We start from the raw sequence: 19985 nt of genomic DNA, 5'->3' as shown, positions 1-19985 counted from the left end.
GTGTGTGTTGTGAGATGCTAAGAAGGATTTGCAGCCACAACAGTTAGTCCATCTGGTGAATTGCCATGGCAAAAGAAACGGACGATCTCTCCTACACTTTGCATTTCCCACCCTCCTTCCTGCTTTGTGGAAAGGAGCGAGCAGACAGGCTTTTTGCCTTGATGACTTGCAAGGACACTGCCAGCTCTGGACCATGCTCACTTCCCCTGCAACTTGGTGGGCAGTATAGCATAGCCTGATTGTTACCCAGCTACCGAGAGCCATGTAATGATTATTCATCATCACAACAGGCAGTGTCTGTACAGCATGATGTTACTTGCTACTACAAGGGATCACTTCTGATCAGAAATTCAGGTAAAGCTGAACAATACGGTTAGTATGTAACGATAGTGATTTAATTCAAAGGAACGGATAGCTGATGATTTGGTTTAACTTCCTCTTAGGAAATCAATTCCCATAATCTGGTTATTCTTCCTACAAGTTTCAGCACACATTAAGCATACATTTGCAAGACCTAACAACATCTCAGACATCTTGAATGGTTAGTCAGGGCTGGACTGCAGTTCTCGACAATGATGCAGCCAGATTTACACAAATCTTTCTCCATTTGCACAGTAGGATTCAGTGATTTAGATCCCTAAACTGAAAAGGAACAGATTTGTTCTTGTTGTTTGTTTGATTTTGCACATTACAGGATCTTGAAAAGCAGAATGACCCTTGCTCAAACTTGGGATTTGAGCTGTATATGGGGGGAAACAAATCCCAGAGGTGGAGTCACAGCTTCGCGCTGCATTGAAACAATCTGTGATGTGACTTGTTTGATTCATGTCAGACCAAAGGAAGGTTTTGCAGAAGCTAATTACTGTTTTGTTTCATGTAGTTCATTGGGTGATAAGAAATCATTTCAAATTACAGACACCAGGAACAGGCCCCTCATACAACATAGCTTTCTTCCCCTTAATGCAAGGCCTGCTAAACCAACACAGACAATTGGTTAAAGGATTTAGAAAACACTTAAAGAAAGCAAGTTATCAGGCATTTACACGTCAGACTTGCTTCCCCGTATTTTGTAAATGCCCTTCCCATCGCTGCCCAGGAGGAAGCAGTTAAAGGCAATGCCAGCAGATGGCAACCCGCTAAGGAGTTTGTAGTGGCTGTTGAGCCGTGCAGACCTGCAGCGTGGGTAGCAGCCAGAGGGTCAGAGCAGCTTTGTCCTTGCAATTAAAACTTTGAAGGAAAGGCTACAGGAGATATCCAGCTGTTTTAAACTCTGCTGCAGCCACACTGTATTAATAACATCCCTGTGGTATTACTTAACCCATTTTCATAGCTTAACTCATTCCATAAAATTCTTACTGGCTTCTCAATGCTAAAACATGGGAAGCTCACACAACATGCATGTGGTCATACATTGCTGTGATTTAAGAGTCTCAGTTTTCTTTTATACTTCCAAAACCCCTGCCGAAGACCAGCTTCCTTTAAGCAACGCTGTCTGAAGTATAGGTTTAAATTATACACTGCCAATTCAAACAGAATATAAACCCTCACGCCCAGATCACATTTTTTAAAATGTCCCCATGCTTGAGATTTCCTTCTGTCCAGCTCTAGGATAACTTCTAATTTGTGCTGTAAATTACTGTTCAAATATTTCCCTCCCACCAACAATTCATGGAATGAGAGGGTTTAAGTTTTATGTGCAGATTACATTTGGAGGCTGTAAACGTTTGGAGTCTCCTTAGATTTTTAAAAGCTGGAGGGCAGCAGGTTTGGCAGTCCTCACAGAGTTCGAGTAAGAGCTTCCTCAGCAGGAGCAATGCTTTGTTTCACACCATCAAAACACAAAACAAGGGTTTCCAGGCACCCAACAGACTCCAGAGGAATAGAGCCAGAACTCACATTCAGACAAGCCACAACCCTCAATATGCACACTTTTCATCCACAGCTGAGCTCAGTACTAAGAGCTCTGTACTAAGAGAAGCATGCTACTTGCTGACCAGGCCTTGCCAGCCTGACCTACACAAACTGAATGCACGCAGAGAATCTGTTCTCTTCAGAGAGGAGCCTAATCTTTCCTAGAGCCTGTGTTTCTGCATATACAAAGGGAGATCTGAAAACTGCTCAGTCTTCTCAGCTCTTCAACAAACCCTAAGCTCATGGCCTTGCTTCAGGAATTTGAATTTTCTTGAGAAAAGCTGCAGAATTGAGAAACATTAGTTTTCTCACATACAGAGTGATCAGTACCAAGCAGAACATAGCTGGGAAAGACTACTGAAAAAGTGACCACTTTAGAGTCATTAAAGGAGGGATTTGAGTTATAGTGAGGGAAGAGATAATAGTAACGTCCTGCTAATTAGCAGGGGAGAAGACAGGAGGTCCCATTCACTGAACTATTGTTTTAAATTAGGATATGGAGTTATTTCATTGGAGGGCCGCTTTTTATCTTCTCTTCCAAAATAGAGATTAGCAGTAAATTATTTAATTTACATTGGCCAAATAGCTATCAATTTCAAGGAGATGTAATTAGATTTCAGAAGACAGCTTTTAATATTCATATCAGCTGCTGTAACTACCTTTTCAATCCACTGCAGGATTTAGCAGGCTGTGGATGTCAGAGGTGTTTGGTATGGAGCAGTGGGTTGTGGTAGGTCACTGGGGTGAGCTCATGCTGTGAAAGGGATGGATGATAACTCACTAGTTGTGTTCATGCTATAGGGAAAGGAACTCAACAAACCCCAGGATAAAGAATATTTGCTAACAGGAATCAATTGCCCATTCACTACTCTCTACCAAAGCTCTCCAGCTTAGCCATGGTCCAGCACAGTATCAACATCCCAGAAGAGACAATAATTCTTAATTATTGCTGCCTGCTGCCCCCACCACACATGCAACTTCTACCATGCAGTGACTATTCCACATGCTTTTACTCACTTTCCCATGGATCACAACTAGCTTCTAGGAAAAAATATATATATACATTTTACTTGGCCTAAACCAGTTTCACCCACAGCAGAAGCAAAATATTCATTGGTTTGGCTCAACTATCATGAAGTCTCTGCTGGTTATAAAGCATGCAGAGACTGCACAGTAGGATCCATGAGGAAAGTCTGCAATATACAAAATCTAATGCCTTGAATGTAAGGAAGCAGGATTTTTTGGAGTACTGAAACATAGAATACAATATGAGTAAATGTAACATCATCCTCAGCAAGTACCATTAATTTACTTGCACACTGGGATAAGCTGCATTACAGTCTAGCAAGAGAGCTTTTGTTCCCTTATGTTCTTCACACTAGCTCGAAAAAATACCTATGATGTGGATTATACTAAGGGTAAGCAGTCCTTAAGTAGAGGAGAGGTGCTACTATACCTTCATTAGAAAACAGCCTCTTCTGTACCTCAGTCAGGGAGGGAGTTATGGGGCAGATTTAGAGGAACTTTACTGAAAGAGATTTTAACTAGCAGGGAACACATCCTTCAGAAATGAGGCATGTAATAACTTATTCTGGTGTCACCATTCCCTGAAGTAAATAGCATTGGATTTTTTTCTGAAATAACTAGCTCATTTCCTCAGCCTGTGGCAGAAGCAGCAAGTGCCAGCCATCTGGAGTGCTAGATGGCCCACTGCCAACATAGCTGTGATGCTGTGGAAGAGGTGGAGAGCAGGGGTGAGATAGAGCAACAGAACAAGTATAGCATAGACAGACAGCTAAAGCAAGGGAGGGACTTACATGCAAGAAAAAAAAAAAAAAAACTGCTCTTAAAAAAATTGTAATTGATGCCTAAGATCGAGCAGGTATTGGAAACAAGTTGTTTTCCAGGTTATTTGCTGCCAGCATGAAGGTAGGGAAAGAGATGATCTTAGCAATGAAGAATGATTAGAATAAAATTATGAGATAAATAAAATGAAATAAAGTAAAATAAAATAGTGAAGAGCCAACCCTTTACACTGCGTTGGGAAATGTAAGTTCCCTGACTCGAAACCTATCTCTACACAAGAGAACCATCACAACATGGTTTACTGACAGATGGAGCTTATCTTTCTAACTAAAGAGTCCAGGCTCTGTGATACTTACACAGACCTCATTTAGACTCTGCTTGAGTCTTTAGCTCAAGTAGCTCAAGCCATCACACTTTACCATTTTGTTACCTTATTGTGATGCTGTAATATGAAGAGCAGTCATGAGAAACAAGACCTTTTTCACACAGAGATATAGCAATTTACCATAGACTAAAATATGATCCAAATTCCCAATTCTTGACAACTGAGTAGTATAGAAAATAACCTACAGAATATACCAAGCAACACATCCCTAGTAAGTGCTTAGATACCATTTCAACATATTTGTTGGCAAGAATTGGTTAAAAGCAAAAACCAGGTGGGGCTGCTCACAGTTCTTAAAGGAAATTGGATGAAATAATTTGTTTTTGTTTTTGTTTTTTCTTCCATTGTGCTCACCGCTATCAAGTTATGGTAGGAAAATTGGGACACTTGAACATTAAGTGTTACAGCATTTTTCTGTATAGGAATGCTGTTTTTCTTTCCTACCATTGTGAGTTCTTAAGATCTGCATTCTTTGAGCTGTAAGGAATGGTAGTCAAAGTCTAATAAATGTAGGAGTCAAGGTAACTATGTTTGTCTTCTGTTGGTATAAGAAAATAAATCAAGCTCTATCTTTCTGGAAAGTGAAGGCCTTTAGTGTTCCTTCTATTTTTCTTTTTTTTTTCCCCTCAGGCTCCTTAAGAAAAATTACTGTTCAGAAAACTACACGTGAGAGTCATGCCTGCAGAGGGCTAATCCAATATTGCTGTGCCATAGAGCTGTGATCTCTTTCTCTGGAAACAGGAGAACAAGACTTTCTTTGTAAGGGATAGGCGAGCTGTCTTGAGGTGGAAACATGACAAAGACATTTGCCCTTTTCCACAAAATTAAAATGTGCTACTAAAATGGGCTGATTTTAAGGAGGAAATGTTTTATCACCAGGCAATCAGGAGAACAAATAACACTGATTTAGCTGGCTATAAACTAGAAACATAGGTCAGGTTAGAGTTCCTCTGGTTCTGTATCCCATACACAACAAGACAAATAGTTCTGAAGCCACTGTAAAACGTGAGAAGTAACATCTGGGCACAAATGTACTCCTATTTTTTTGCCAACCCCTGATAGTGTTTGCCCTATGCTGTGAAGTTTGGGTCATCTTTATACTCTATTTATAAATGCTTCTTGTATTACTGTCAAGTAACTTACAAAATGTTTTGGAGCCTTCAGATCCTTGACAGTACCCAGAAACAATGAATTTCTCAGGTTATTCAAAAACTTCCAACTGGAATCCACTATATAAAGTGGTTGCCACTGGATACTCCCATTGATTACTGCCTATTAATGTTTACAAATGAGTACTGACACAAAATAAAACATAATGGGATATAGACTGAACACGTGGTTGATATTTTTGGTTTCTAGCATGTCAATCCATTCCTTTTCAGTGACAGAAATTTCAAAGTTAATGAAATTATTACTGCTGAGAGTTTAAATGTCAGACAGATCCTGTATTTGCTGAGAGCTGAGCCAATCCTCTATCACTGCAGGGATTTCACACACATAAATGAAAATAGAAATGTGGTTCTACCTTCTGCACTTCAGAAACTCCTAAACACAGGGATGAGCAAGGAAAAAGGAGTCCTCTTATTCAGATGCAATCTCCTTGTGTGGTTGAGGAATTGGAAGCTTCTGGATACAACTAAAGGAAACCTTCAATAAGAACTCATAGATGTTTCTATTATGAATCCAAACGTACTTTGAATTCAAAGGCAATGAGTCGGTCACTGGGAACAAGATATTTTGCAGGGAATGTTAACTAGAGGGAAGCAGTATTACTTATAAAATCTACAGATGAGGGAGGGGAATCTAGAGAATTGTTATAGTTCATTGTATGGGTCATAGAGGCAATTTAGCAGAGATTTCTTAGGTTATCCACAGGGGGGAAGGGGACAGGTTGACAAAAAAAATGTTCATTGCCATAAATCAAAAGATGTAGCAGTTTTTCTCCTTGAGCTTTTTGTATACAATCTTCCTCACCCACTCCTGCTTTCAGCCCACCAGCTAGCACAACTGTGATTGTATTGATGAGAATCAGGTGCTGTTGCAGTGCAGATAATATAAAGCCTGCACCAGTCCAGGTACAAAAGATGGCACAAGGTCTTCATTCCTTGTTAACATAGACCTGAAATCCTGGCTATGTAGAATTTCTCTTCAATAGATAAATAGTTTCTGAAAAGCAAAAGGAATGATTAAATACTCAGGTCCCTAGTTGGATCCTTTTATAACATTTCAGTGGGGGTTTGGAGCTAATAGCCATTATACCACTATGATTTTAAATGCAAAAATATCCAAGGTTAGTCTAAAGACATAAACAATAGGAATCATCATGTCTGTGGCTCTCTTTTCAAGTGGCACCCTACTTACTTGTACATGCTACATCCCACTAGACTAACTGGACTATGCTGTGGGAAAAAGAATGTGCTTGCACTTACACAGGAACTTTTCAAGCTACAAAGGAAAATGCTATGCTTTGCAAACCAAACTTCACTGCTCTTTATGTCCAAGATGACATTAATTCAGACTTCACCCAGCTATTTAAAAAAGCTACCAAAGCAAAGAGAAGCATAGCTGTGTGATGGGAAAAAAGTAAGAAGTCAGGTTAAGGGGTCCCACAGTGTAACAGCTGAGCCCATCTTCTCTCTCTGCTGCCTGAGAACAGGAGATGATGCCTGTAGTGGCCAAACAGCAATTATACATTCATATCTTCTTCCAGAAATGAATCTGTCTCTTCTTTATGGCAGGGTTACCAGGACCTCTCCAGTGAAAAGCCTTTTTGTTTCCCTAAGGTCATCTGTGCAAAGAGGACCATGCTTTGATAGTTTCTGCCATCTAATTAAGAAAGGGTTGTGTGAGTAAGCAAGTAGCCTGGCAGCTGATCTTTTGTGAACAGGGCAAATTTCATTTGTGCAAAAAGAAACCTGGGGCTTACACTGAATTATTAAATGAATTATAGCAACTGATCACTTTCCTTTGGAGTGATTTAATTATCACAGATATTCCAAATGAAGGAGAGGGAGTAATCAGAGGAGGTACAGAACGTTTCCTGAAGGAAATGTCAGGTTGGTAGCTGCACCCCTTACCTGGAGATGTCCAGTGAAGTTCATTAAGGGCTGGTGATGTGTTGTAATCATTTGTGTTGCCAAGCACCAGCATTTCCGTGATGCAATACACAGAAATAAATGTGTAAACCAAAGTATTCAAGAGAAAAAAGAGCATGGAAGCCACATTTGTCCCTGGAAAAAAAGACAGGTGGCCATAATCACATGCATTAAAAGCCCCTCAGCCAGAAAGGTGGGAGAGCAAAGAATTAAGTCAGTTTCACAAGTGGCAAACTGAGGCACAGAAAACTAAGATAGATCTTAGGATAGAACTAGGAGAGAAATCTAGGACAAAGCTCAAAGCTATAACCAGAAACAGTCCAGATATTCAATTTAGCAGCAAGTAGGAACAATTTCTAGGAAAAAAAAAAAAAGCTATTATAGATATTTGCAAGATAAGATAGAAGGCATCCAAACTTCCAGTTTAAACCATTATGGGAAGACAAAGGCCACAGAAGACTGTTGTAGGTAAACTGGATGTGCCAGTCTAATAGCAATGCAGAGAACAAAAATAGTGGGATCAAAAAAATGCATTCAGACCTTTTAACCATAGCTGCATGAAAATTGGCAGCATCCCGTTGTTTTCTGAGGGAAATAGCGGTGCTAAGAAGATAATAGATGGAAACGATGGATATCCCAGCATTATCCATTTTCTTAGAATATTACAGCTACATCCCAGCCTCCTTTCTGTCATTGAAGGGAAATGGATCAGTAACTGTCAGTCAGACCTTTGATATCCACTGACCAGATCTGCAGTACTTTGTGAGAGTTATGTTATTTCACCCACACTCAGAGCTTTTCAGCCTCATATTTTGTGTGCTGTGTTCATAGCTGTGTACTTCCAGTACTAATTCTTTGAGTTTGTTACCATTATTGCTTGCTCATGGCACTAGCTCCAGGCCTGGTATCCAAATCTCATTCAGAAACTCAGCCCAGTTCAGATCTATGTACCACTCAAACCAAGCAAATCATATCTCCCATCATTATCTTTAAGACAGCAATGATTGGCATACTGCTTAGATTTAAGCACAGCTTATTTCCATGTTTCAACACTTTAGAAAACCTTTCCTTCTGAAAAGTCCTTGGCTTTGCTTTGCATCACTTCATGTTACTAAAACAATTTTGGATGAAAGTTGGAGTAGAGTAAACCAAATAACTGCTAAGTTAGAGCCTATGACTTCAGACATAGACAAATTGAAAGGCATTTAAATGGGTTTCTATCTTTACTGCCAAGTATTTTCAATAGGCATAGTACTTTAACTGCTTCATCCTCTCTAATAGACCGGTTGCCTTCAAGATTGAAACAGGGACAAAGAGGCTTCAGTGTGAGAAAATGAAAACCATGCTCAGGCTATCAGGAGTGTTGGGAGGTATTTCAGTGTACTAAGACCTAAACAAGATCAGACTGGAACAACTGAAATGCTTTTCTTGCTGCTTGAATAAATGGCATTGGAATTTTTCTACTCCCATGCACTCTTCATGTGCTTCTTTGTAGTTCTTTTAGGCACATTAACATGTTTCCTGTGCAGGAAACTTATCCTCTGTCTCAGATGAATTACCTGAAGCACCTCAGACATTTGAACGTTTCTTGTCAGATGCATAAAACAAGTCTTACCTCAAATGGCAGTGAATCCGATGTGCCCTGACAGTTACAAGCAGGGCAACAGAGAGAATCATTACATGTTAGCACAACTGAGAAATTCAGTGTCCCACTACCAGAAAAAATAGGATTTGTCTCCAAAAGTGACAGTCAGTGCTGAACATAGAGACACATGTTCCAAATTTTATTAACGTGGGTTTCCTTTCAATTGAACTATTCATTTATGGACCTTATCTTACAGTTAGGTCTGAGACTTTGTTTTTCTGTGACAAAGAGCAGTAAAGAAAACTCTGTTGTTTTTGTTTCTTTAAAAAATGTTGTCCTGCTTGGAGGAAATATTTGTTGGCAGAAGACCCTATATCACAGGCCACAAACTATAAGTCACAAACTATGAGTATATTTCATACAGTATGAAGGTAGCTTGTAGTATTATAGCCACTGAAAATGAAATATCTCAAATTGTTAAAAGGTAAGAAATTATATGGCTAGAAAAGATAGCAGTACAAATCTTCCAGCTACTTGAAATAAGATCAGCTGGATCAGGAAGATTCAGAGACTTGAATTCCCTTCCAGAGAATGTACACAAAGTAGTAGAGTTCGTTACACTGCTGGGTGTTTAGATGCTTCCTCTCAGGGCTGGACTTGACTCACACAGTGGATTTTTAGCTACCTCACTGGAACTAACAGGAAAAGCTATCAGAGTAATTTTCCAAGCCAAAATTAGAGTATAGGAAATACATTTGACCTTTGCTATCTGCCCTCTTAATTCATGGCAACTGCTTTATTTAAAAGGAGGCTTCCTGAAGTATTTGCAAATATACTGCAGGAAAGAACCTTCACTATGACAGAGAGAAAAAATATTGTTTTGTTGGTTTTTTTTGTGTTTGCTTTTCCTAACAACTCCGCTTTTGGCAATATGAGACTATGTTCAACCAAGTTATGCTGGGAGGACACAAAACCAGGTGCAGAGAGAAAGTAAGACTCTAATTATAGGACCTACAGGACTGCATCCATCCCTTCTGACATGGCTTTTCCATCCGCTTTTCCTTACTTCCACAGTTGAATATCCACTGCTTACCAGAACGTACAGTGGGTGAAAAAGTTGAGTGTGAATTCACTGATGTGAGGAAGCTTCAAGGAACTTCAACCCACCACCACAACCTTTTGGATGTTCTCAGGGTTATACCTGAAATACATACATGGATACCTAGATGTCACTCCAGGTCAGCAAGAGTGAATCAGCCAATAAATTTCTGCACTGGGGACAGAAACTAAAGCTTTTTATGTTGTTAGTTGTTTTTGTTTTTAACCAGGAAAAGGTGTATTCATTTTTGGTAAGTGTGACAATCTCTTTTCAACCTGGTATGGCCTAGAGCTTTCCTACGGTCCCTGTGAAACAGAGAAGAGTCCATGGCAAAAGGAGTCACAGGAAGCAGATGCTTGCAACCGACAACTGTGTTCTACAACTAAAAGCAGCTGAGGTTTTGCTGTGGCAGTGATTTGCTAACCCTGCTAATGAGACACGCAGACACTTCATCTTGGAATTCAAGAGCAATTGGCTGCTAATCAACCAACCAAAAAAGCAAATGCTAGAACCTTGTTTAGTATTCTGATGACAGTGCTGTAGAGGTTACATATGAATAAACGGGAAACAGCTGCTCACTGCTGCTTTTCTACTGCAGCCCTGTCCAATATTACCCACCCACTGAAATATGAACATTACAATAAACTGACTCTGCTCATGTGAACTTTGTGCGAGCCTTAGGTGAGCTGGGGGTGGAGGAGAACAGCTTACAAAGAACAAGAATGGACAATATGCAGAATGAGTTATAAGGAATACAGAGGGAATCTAAGAGGGGCAGGATGGAGGCTGTAGGTTGCAGACATTAATACTGCAAAGCAATGAATGCTAGCACAGACTTGTGGAACTAAATTCTAGATCAGCCTCTCTCCATCCTTGTAAAAGCATTTATCTCAACAAGTAGGTTTTGAACAAGACTTCTCCAGCACAAATTGCCATATTTTAAGCTTTAAAGCTAGGCTCGGTGAAACATGGATAACATGCAAATCTCTGCTCTGTGCTGAGTAACAAGAATTTATAGAGGGCCATACCAGCACATATCTGGCTACAGACTCAGGACTTTGGAAACATTCCACGTTGATAGAATGAATTCCAGCAAGTCTGCCTCCTAATGCTATTTGGTAGGTCAATACAATCCCCAAGGAAACATAGCACCTCTGGGTGCTGCAAGCTCTGTTAGCCTCCAGAACTCAACAATTCACCTTTTGCAAACAATTGAGAGAACAGGAGTTCATCAAACATAAGTGGCCAAGTTAATATTCAAAGAACCAAATCCTTCACTAATACCTGCCTAAATGGACAGGGGATGCTAAGAAAGGGTAGCTATAGCACCTGCTGGTGATGTTAAGACTGCAATATTTGCTTTGGTACTCAGGACTGCACAGGCCAAATAAGGAGCCAGTTGCTTTGACGATAATGCTGGCATCACATTCACAAACAGCTCTTCCAGGAAGCCCAACTCTGGGAACTGAAAACACAGGTGGTGGAAAAATGCCTAGAGAAACCATGGTTCCACTGAGAATTGGCTGCGGTGCAGCCCAACAGAGAGCATTGCTATCACAATCTTTGGTCATCAGTACAGTGACTTCGCATCTGAATGTGTGAATGATCTCTTCAGGTCTGATCTCTAACACCGTACTTTCATTTAAATGTACATGTTCTCAGGATAATCTTTGTAGGACTGACCCCTGCTGAGAGACCCACAACATCACATACGCTGTATGTGGTCTAGTCACAGATTAAGAAATGAGAAGTTCATTGCATTATTTGTACACTTGTTACTTCTTTTTCTTGATTATTTTAAGCCTGTCACTAGAAGAGCAGCTGAAGCAGGAAGAAATGTTAACAACAAACTGTATGCAGAAGGAGATTTTGTGCTTCTTCCTATTGCACAAGGCTAAAATTCTATGAAGAGAGAGATTTTGTTGGCATCAGGAAGTAAAATAGAAAACTGCTATCTGTTGAAGGAGTAGAAATGAAGCATTTGCCCTTTACAGAAGGCAGCATAGGCACATAACAGACACTGACACAAAGTAATATTTCCTAAAGCTATTGTCAGGGGAAGGGTTGAATGCCTTTATCACCAGTGGAGTCACATAGATGTATAGAGAGAAGATGTAGCCCAGAATTGACATTTTCTTTAATCTTTGTACATGGAATGAGTACTGGAATAACAGGAACCTGCCAGAGAAAAAGCTAGTTTTCAGCATCAAAAAAGTATCTCTTCATTGCTACAGGGGAGAAGACTGAACATCTTACTTGGCCACTGCTGCCCAGCAAGGCTTTCTGCTGCTTCCCAGGACAAGAAACCTCTTCAAGAGCATCAGCTGAGCACAGCATAAGATCTCTAAATGGTTGGTATTTTGAATCAATGCCTAGGCACTAGGCAAGTCTGGCTTTTAAGAAGCTGGGAGAGGTTAGCAGTGTGAATCTGGAGGATAATGATACCTCCTACTTTCAGTGGGAACTAAGAGAGGCTGTGTGGAATGAGGCAGGATGTGATAGGTATTTTGGACCTAAAAAGAAAAGGACCAGACAACCAAGCAGCAGACTTCATGCTGTGTGCTATCAGAAGAACCATGTGGAAAATTTTTCTAGGTAGAATTGTTTATCTGTATTGTAAACATCTTCATTTATAAACAATGAAGCAATAAAGCAACTTTTGTTGATAACATGCTAAAAATAAACGGAGAGATCAGCCTGCTGATAAAAAGGAAGGGAAGTTCAATGAGGTCTTTGTCCAGCCTATTCACAGAACAGTGACTTCCCAGACAACTTGATCCTGGAGACAGAAGGGAAATGTGTTTTTTTGTGACACAGATCTGGGGGAAAAACCAAACTGGCTATTAATATTCAGGCACAGTAACCTTGCTTCACCAAAAATGAATAGTAATTAAGTGGAACTGGCCACTGAGTTTGTTCTGTTAGTGACCCAGAGGCTGAGGAAGAAAGAATTTGTGACTGCTATTAGACAAAGGCAACAAGTAGAAACACTCCCTGTCTGTGCCATAAATATATAACAACAGCTGTTACAACTGAGACTAAGAGAATGTCTAGGCTGACATCCTGTCTCCGCTGTTGTTGGAAAGAAATAGATGCTAAAAGCTGTCATACAAAGAGGCCTCCAGTAAATCAGGGGAACTCAAACAGTCACATTGTGCAGTTTTCTTCATACTACTTGCTTTGCTCCTCTTCTGCATTCTAAGAGCACCAAGTGGGGATTTAAATTCAGAACTAACCTGAAATCACTGATAATGTTTTGCTCCTACTATTCTACCTGAGCAGAGAAATAAGAGCATATTTTCATCCAGTGAATCATAGATTTCAAAATTGCTTCATTTGACATAACTTCTTGCTCCTTCAGTACAGTAGAATAAAGTAAGATACTGTTACACAGGGTCAGGGCAACACATGGTGTCTGTATCACAGCACAAATCTCTGGGGCTCTTCAGCTGAAAACGACAAACATTAAGGTATAGATGCTTTCAGGAAGAGGCAAGAGAAGAACTTAGAGTCATGGCAAGAGAGGTTTATATTACTGGGAAGGATCAACTCCTGGCAAGTGGATTGTGGATTAAAGGAAAATACCTGAGCAACTTCTTTATGAAGCTACAGCATGAGGCATAGGTACTATTCCAACTGATAACTTCGACTTTTAGACAGTTTTAGACAGTTTAATCCCATGCCAGTCAGGTAATGCAGCAATGGCTTTCTACACTTGATTTTGTATCATTTTAGCTTAAACTATTAGTACATTTGACAGTGGCTAAGCTTTACTGTGCTTTCCTTTATAGCACAGATTGATACAAACTGAGTTTTATTCAAAATCATGGTGAAACAATGTGGCAGAGCAGAGATGGCAACATTTGCATCTACTACTTTTTTTTTCCTTCTTCTTCTCCTTGTGCAAGGATTTCAACCATATTTACTCCAGATGAGTTTTCAAAGAGTTCATCCAGCTCTGGGTGGAAATGCTGATATCTGAAAAGTCAAATTGTGTGGGTGGGTAAAGTTCCCTCAGCAACATATTTCATAAATGAGAACTGAAAAAAAGGGATTTTCTTCTTCAGGATCAGAATGAAAACAAACCCAAAGAAATAAAAGATGATGTAATAGGGTCATCACAAAATTGTTTTCTTTACAGTATAAACTGTTGTAATTATTATTTAATGACTGGAACTGAAGAACAGTTCCCCCCTACACATAGGCATAAACCCATCTGTTAACTGTGAATCATGCAAATAATGTGACATCTGAGACTTTAGAGAAGAGTTTAACTGTTTTGCAGCTAGCATTCCCTATACTCTACCCACTGTGCATTCAGCTTTGTGGTCTGCCTGTGAGGATTTAGTTATAATTCAAGATATCTGTTCATATTTTAAAGGTTCTGAAAGTAGTGACTCATGGGTCCTTGCCAGAAGTGAGTTTATAAGTGCTTAAGTTCATAAATGCTCAGCATTCAGACCAAAATAATACCCTGCATAACAGTGAACACCAGCATTAGGGAAGTTTGCTCAGGATGAGCTCTAAAGAAAGCTTTTAACTTTGTAATCACAGCACTGCCTGGCAAGTTCAGGTGGTACCTTCAACTGTAACAAGAGGAGAGGCACAGATTGAGAAAAGTTTTAGATACAGTTATACATATTGCAACATCATCTCTGTGAAGCACTTTCCAGGGAATCACATCCTCAACACTTCAAGCTGGTCCTGCAAGCAGAAAACTGTGTGAAGCCCGAAGAGTCAAAGGGTTCCCTGCACAGAGGTCCTGCTCTGTGGGGACTGAGATCGACCTTGTGGTGGCAGCAGGTCCAGTAGCTCAAGACTGACTCACTCACTTGCCATAAAACAATACTAAGTGGCAATGAAGGCAATGCTAAGCTGTCCAAAGCCTGAGCATGGGGCAAGACTGAAGGACAAAAAAAAAAAAAAAGTAGAAATAAAAAAGTACATTTTCAGACACCATTAAGAATATCCAGAATTTCAGGAAAACTACATAGAGCACCAAAATACAAAACATTCACATTTCATGTGTATACACAGATCAACCTGTTGGCTTTGACATGTATGTCCATGCCATGTCTCCCCTGGGCACAAGTCCCACTTTGGAAGTGGGAAGAAGTAGTTTCTGAGCTACCCAAATCTCAGCAAAACCTGCACTGCCCACGCAGATGGTAGTTCCTCTGGATGATGGATACTAGTCTCCTGAAAGCTCGTTCTTTACTTTGCTGATAAAATAAGGCTGGTTATGAACAATTACTGCACACAGACAGTCATGCCAAGATCATCCAGTAAGTAGTGCAGTTGGGCTGTAAGACAAGCTTGGTTATGAGTGTTAGAAAAAAATGACTTTAAACAACAAACAGAGTGGCTCAACATCAAGCAAGGGCCACTCTGGTTGTATCTTAACAACTGGATGGGCAAAAATAGATGATCAGCACATCCAAAAGCTTCTCCAGGTTTCCCTGAAGCTCTTGGGTCCAGAAATTGTGCTGAAGTCCCTAACAATAGGTACTGCAAGAGCTGTCCTACTTAGGAATAGTAATAATGGTAATAATAATCTAGACCATGGGCTAGAGAACAGTATCTGGTTTAAGTTCTATCCCTGACTCATTTTTCAACTAACTTTTTTTTTCCAAGACCAACAAGGACCTGTGTGGGACTTCTGTGGAAAGAGGCAGTTATGTACTTGCATTTCATGTGGAACTGATTTTTAGATAGCCCTCACTCCCAGGGTTATTCATACAACACTGCTCTTTCTACCTGGCCCTACCAAAGCTAGATCTCATCAACTTACCTACAGAAAGGGGATCTGCAATGACAATCTTTACAAGCTCCCTCAGGAAAATGAAACTTAGGACTGTTTCAGACAGAATTCTGTCTGTGGGACAACACAGTCCTTCACTGACAACAGTAAATCAGATTAGAAATGTTCCTTAAAATTAGCAGTAACATCATGCTAGACTGGATTTCTTGAGTTATCTGTGGGAGAATGAGTTTTTATAAATAAACAAAACCATAGCAGTATTTTTGAAGAATGAAGTTCAAAACAAAACCAAGTTGTCAAAATAGCCCAAAGCCTTCCAAAACAATAAAACTTTCAGTCCAAACACATGAGCATTTTGAGGCACGCTATACTGGGCAAAACAAGACTGCATGGGAATGCACAGGAGAAAAAGGACTCAGCTCTACTGGAGCAGTGGGCACATGGCCACATGCATGTCTGTAGCACTTTGTATTGACAGACTGTTTATGGAGAAGTGGTGGTAATTTTTCCCTTTCTGTGAAGCAGAAATGAAGTAGAGACAAATCAGCACATTTACTTGAGACCCTTTGTGGTCTAAGAAAGAAAAACTCCAGGCAACTTCCTTTGTTTTCAGGGTTGCCATCCGATTGACTGCAGTGTTTCTCCTCTAAAGATGGTGGCAGCTAGATCTATTCCATGCAAATCTGAATGAACAACAAATATTTGGAAGTCCAAGAATTCACTGAAGACTTCTGTTCCAAAACCTACTGAAACAAAGTTTTGTTTTCCACTTGTTTATCATATAGATCATCTGACACTTGGAGTCATGGTGTGTAATGCTGTAATGCGATGGAAAGTACAGCAATAATAGTGGAGTGGCACAATCCTAGGCTGCAGCAAGTGAGAACAAGCTGAAATGCAGCAGCCATGGACGTGAAAGAAAAACTGCTTACTTTTGAAAGGCCTCTGGTAGGCAGGGATCTTGCTAGAAATCCCTCTCCTCTATTGAGGACCCTTAAATGAAGTCTGGGAAGGGGTGGTTCCTGGTTCCTCTCCTGGTCACTCAAGTACATTGCATGCACCTGAGCTCCCCAGGTTGGCCCTGCTTTCCCACCAGGTGCTCAGTCACTGGTTCAAGCTGTGACTTAGCTTGATTTCCACTACATGGCTAAAAGGACAAAATACATTTAAACAAACAAACAAAAAACCAGATTCCACTCTGCCAAGTCAGACAGCACTAAGTGCTGTCACTTGCTTTAGTATCTTTTCCAGAGTAATTCACGCTTTTGTTATATAGAACTGTATATGTTTATACAGTTCTGGGCAGAAATCAGCAACCTTCTGACCTTTAGAGGAACAGCAGGCAGTCCTAGTTACCCAGTTCTCCTCATGGCATCAGCACTTCTATGGGTGGTTGGGACAGGAGATGAGGAAGGCAGGAAAGGGAAAGAACAGGTCTTTTTCCATGTAAGAGGTCTAACACCATCTGGGCACCTTGGGAGTTGGACCTCGTGGCTAAAGAAGGCCTGGGCACCTGTTTGAGGAGATGTCCTATGGATAGCTGTACAGCACAGCAACACAGCTTGTAACAGCAACAACAGCTGCTGAAAATCTGATGCCTGGCAGCCCTCCTCAAGGTTATGTGACCACACCTCACTGAGGGACTAAATAACTGTAAAGTGCTTTGAAAATACAAAAGTGCTAAGTATGATTATTAGTGCCATCCGTAATGAATACTACTAGAAGATCACAGTTAATTATGAGTTAATTGTAAGTTATCTCTGAGGGGTGAAGAGAGTGAATTTCCTCTAAGCCCTTTGAAACTCCGGGCAAACTGAGCTGCCTTGGGTTCAGTCAAACTCTCATACAGGCAAGGATTAACCATGTAGGTGGAAGAGGGAAGCTGTTTTAACAAGAGAAAAAGGTAAAGACAGTAATGAATAGATAAATGATAAACTGGTATTGAGTGTAACCTCAAAACAAGAAAGTACATTCAAACACAAAGCATTTCAGACATGCCATCTGAATTAAATCTGCTCTAATTTAACACACTTTCTTTCCATCCCTGGAACTGAAAACTCAAATATTGTTTCTGTTTTCTGTCATCTTTGACAAATGCATGACACCTACCAAGTTGTATTTCTTTCCAGAGTTCAATAAATATCATCTACATTCGCAGAAGAGGCCTCCACTTGATCCTGGCCCTCCTACACACAAACAGATCTGAATTATCAAAGGTCTCTGCAGATGACAGCTTGAATAACCTGGGATGTCTCAGCTGCAAAAATACAGGGAGAGAGGAGAGCCCAGCTCTGTCTTCATTCTCTGCAGCTACACTGAAATAAAATTTTGAAACATCCAAAGTAACCTTTAGTTGGTTCATAGAATTCATAAATTTGAATAACAGAAGAATCCATGAAGAAACAAACAGATTATAGCCACTAATAATCACTCACATCTCCTTGGTCCTTGTTAAAACCAAATTTCATATCTGTGGGAGTGTTATGAGAAAGATGTATAGAAAGATGTATAAAATTAACTGATCAACACTTGGTGCACAGGTCAAACAATGTGAAGAAAGGAACCTAATGAGGACTCTACTCTTCAGCTTCCAGATTTCTAACGGCTGCTTGAAAAATTATTTTCCCTGGATTCTTATCTGTGTATTTCCAAGGTAATTTGTATACCTTTATATCACACAGATTTGTCACTGACTGTTCCAAGAATTTGCATAGAGAGAAAGCCTTACATACTTCTGAACAATTCAGGAATTCAGCAGTCAGTCAAGCAATTATTAGCTTCAGCTGGTATAAACTGTGACATTATCTAAAATTCATCTGTTTTTATTATACCCTGCTACAAAGGAAACAAGAAATCCAAGTATGCCCATCCAGCAAAAAGCAGCTTGGATCTAAAAAACGGAGAGAATTTCCTGCAAAAACAACAAAGGGAAAAAGAGCTGAGCAGAGAAGCTGGGTTGCAGGGTGAGAGAGATCTTTTCATTTCAGCAACACTCATCAGCATTACACAGAAAGCTGGGTTGCAGGATTTCAATAGACGCCTATCTGCCTCTTCTGAGTTTCATAACTCAACCAGCAACATAATTTGTTTAAACAGTGCTCTCACTCATTTCTCCTTAAATAAAAGGACATGTTCCCACGGTTTTGAGGTGTCATTGGATAGTTTGTTGCTAAAGGAGAAACTGGACTGATTCCAGTAAAAATACGCATGCAGGGAATCATAGCACAAACAGCAAAATAAGGCACTACACATAGCACTATAACAGAGAAAACTTGAAACCCAGAAAAGGATCGGTTTATAATATACTCCTTCACTCCAAAAGGATAAGAGAGTTATGCAGCTGTTTTTCATTACCCTGTGGCCCGTCTGCTCGGGCAGTTGAGATAGGGAACTACCAGGAGAGAGCTGTTCTAAGGAGATAAAACGTTTGTCTCATCAAACAATGCTTGAAAGAAAAAATGAAATGCTCTTTCCCGAACTTGCATGGGACCTGTTTTCCAGAGGGAAACCTTGTTGCCAGTGCCCAAAGCACAGGTTGAGAATGAATGACAGCCTCTAGTCACTGGAAGCTACCACAAACCCACAGTAATTGTGGGCCTGTGGGTCAGGTTTAGCTAGGACATAAAGAACATTGGGAACAGATACTCAGGCTGCATGTGAAACACAGCTACATGCAGCCCAGTGGTCAGCAATCACAAACCGCAGCTTCCCTGTCCACATCCTGGTCACCTCCAGCTGTGCTCCTCTGCTGGTAAAACCTTGGGGCCCACTGCACACATCCCAAACTGACATCTGCTCCCCTGAAAACTGAGCCACTTTGTGTAAAGTAAGCAATCTTGATCCTGTCAGCCTCCTGAAATGTGCACACAATGAAAATTCTAATTTTCATACTGTTTAATTTGTATAGTAACCGGAACAGTGACACAAAATACCTGCATTTGTCAGCTGGGGGTACATAATAAATGCAGGTCAAGTGACTTGAGATCAGGACTGTTTAGGTTCCCACATCAACTTCAATTCCTCCTGCTTCTTTTCAGCAGGTAGATCTGAGCTTCAAGCAAAAAAAAATTTAGCCACAAGGCATTCAAGCTGGGGGTACACTTATTAACAGTGTCAAATTCCTCAGGGGATAAATGAACTGTAAGCTAAAACAGCCACAGACACCTCCCCAGAACACCAGACACTAAGCAGTAAGAAAAAAACAACAACATAAAAAGCAACAATGTCAAAGAGCAAGGTTTGAGGGTCCCAGATGAAAAGTGACACCTGCCCATGATTGCAAACAGGATCCCAGCTGGGAACTCTCCCCAACTAATTCCACCCAAAAGGGGAAAAAAAAAAAA

At 40.3% G+C, this 19985-nt stretch overlaps 1 protein-coding gene across 4 annotated transcripts in view; it reads right to left on the bottom strand.

Annotated features, from left to right (window-relative positions):
* Positions 1 to 19985, bottom strand: part of DCX (doublecortin) — a 136741-nt gene that overhangs the window by 92593 nt on the left and 24163 nt on the right. The gene's annotated exons all lie outside the window — the stretch shown is intronic.

This window comes from Meleagris gallopavo, chromosome 9 (genome assembly GCF_000146605.3).
Source record: "Meleagris gallopavo isolate NT-WF06-2002-E0010 breed Aviagen turkey brand Nicholas breeding stock chromosome 9, Turkey_5.1, whole genome shotgun sequence".
In the NCBI taxonomy this organism is placed as follows: Eukaryota; Metazoa; Chordata; class Aves; order Galliformes; family Phasianidae; genus Meleagris; species Meleagris gallopavo.
The sequence above is the reverse complement of the archived record's forward strand: the minus strand, read 5'-3'. Positions and strand labels throughout refer to the sequence as shown.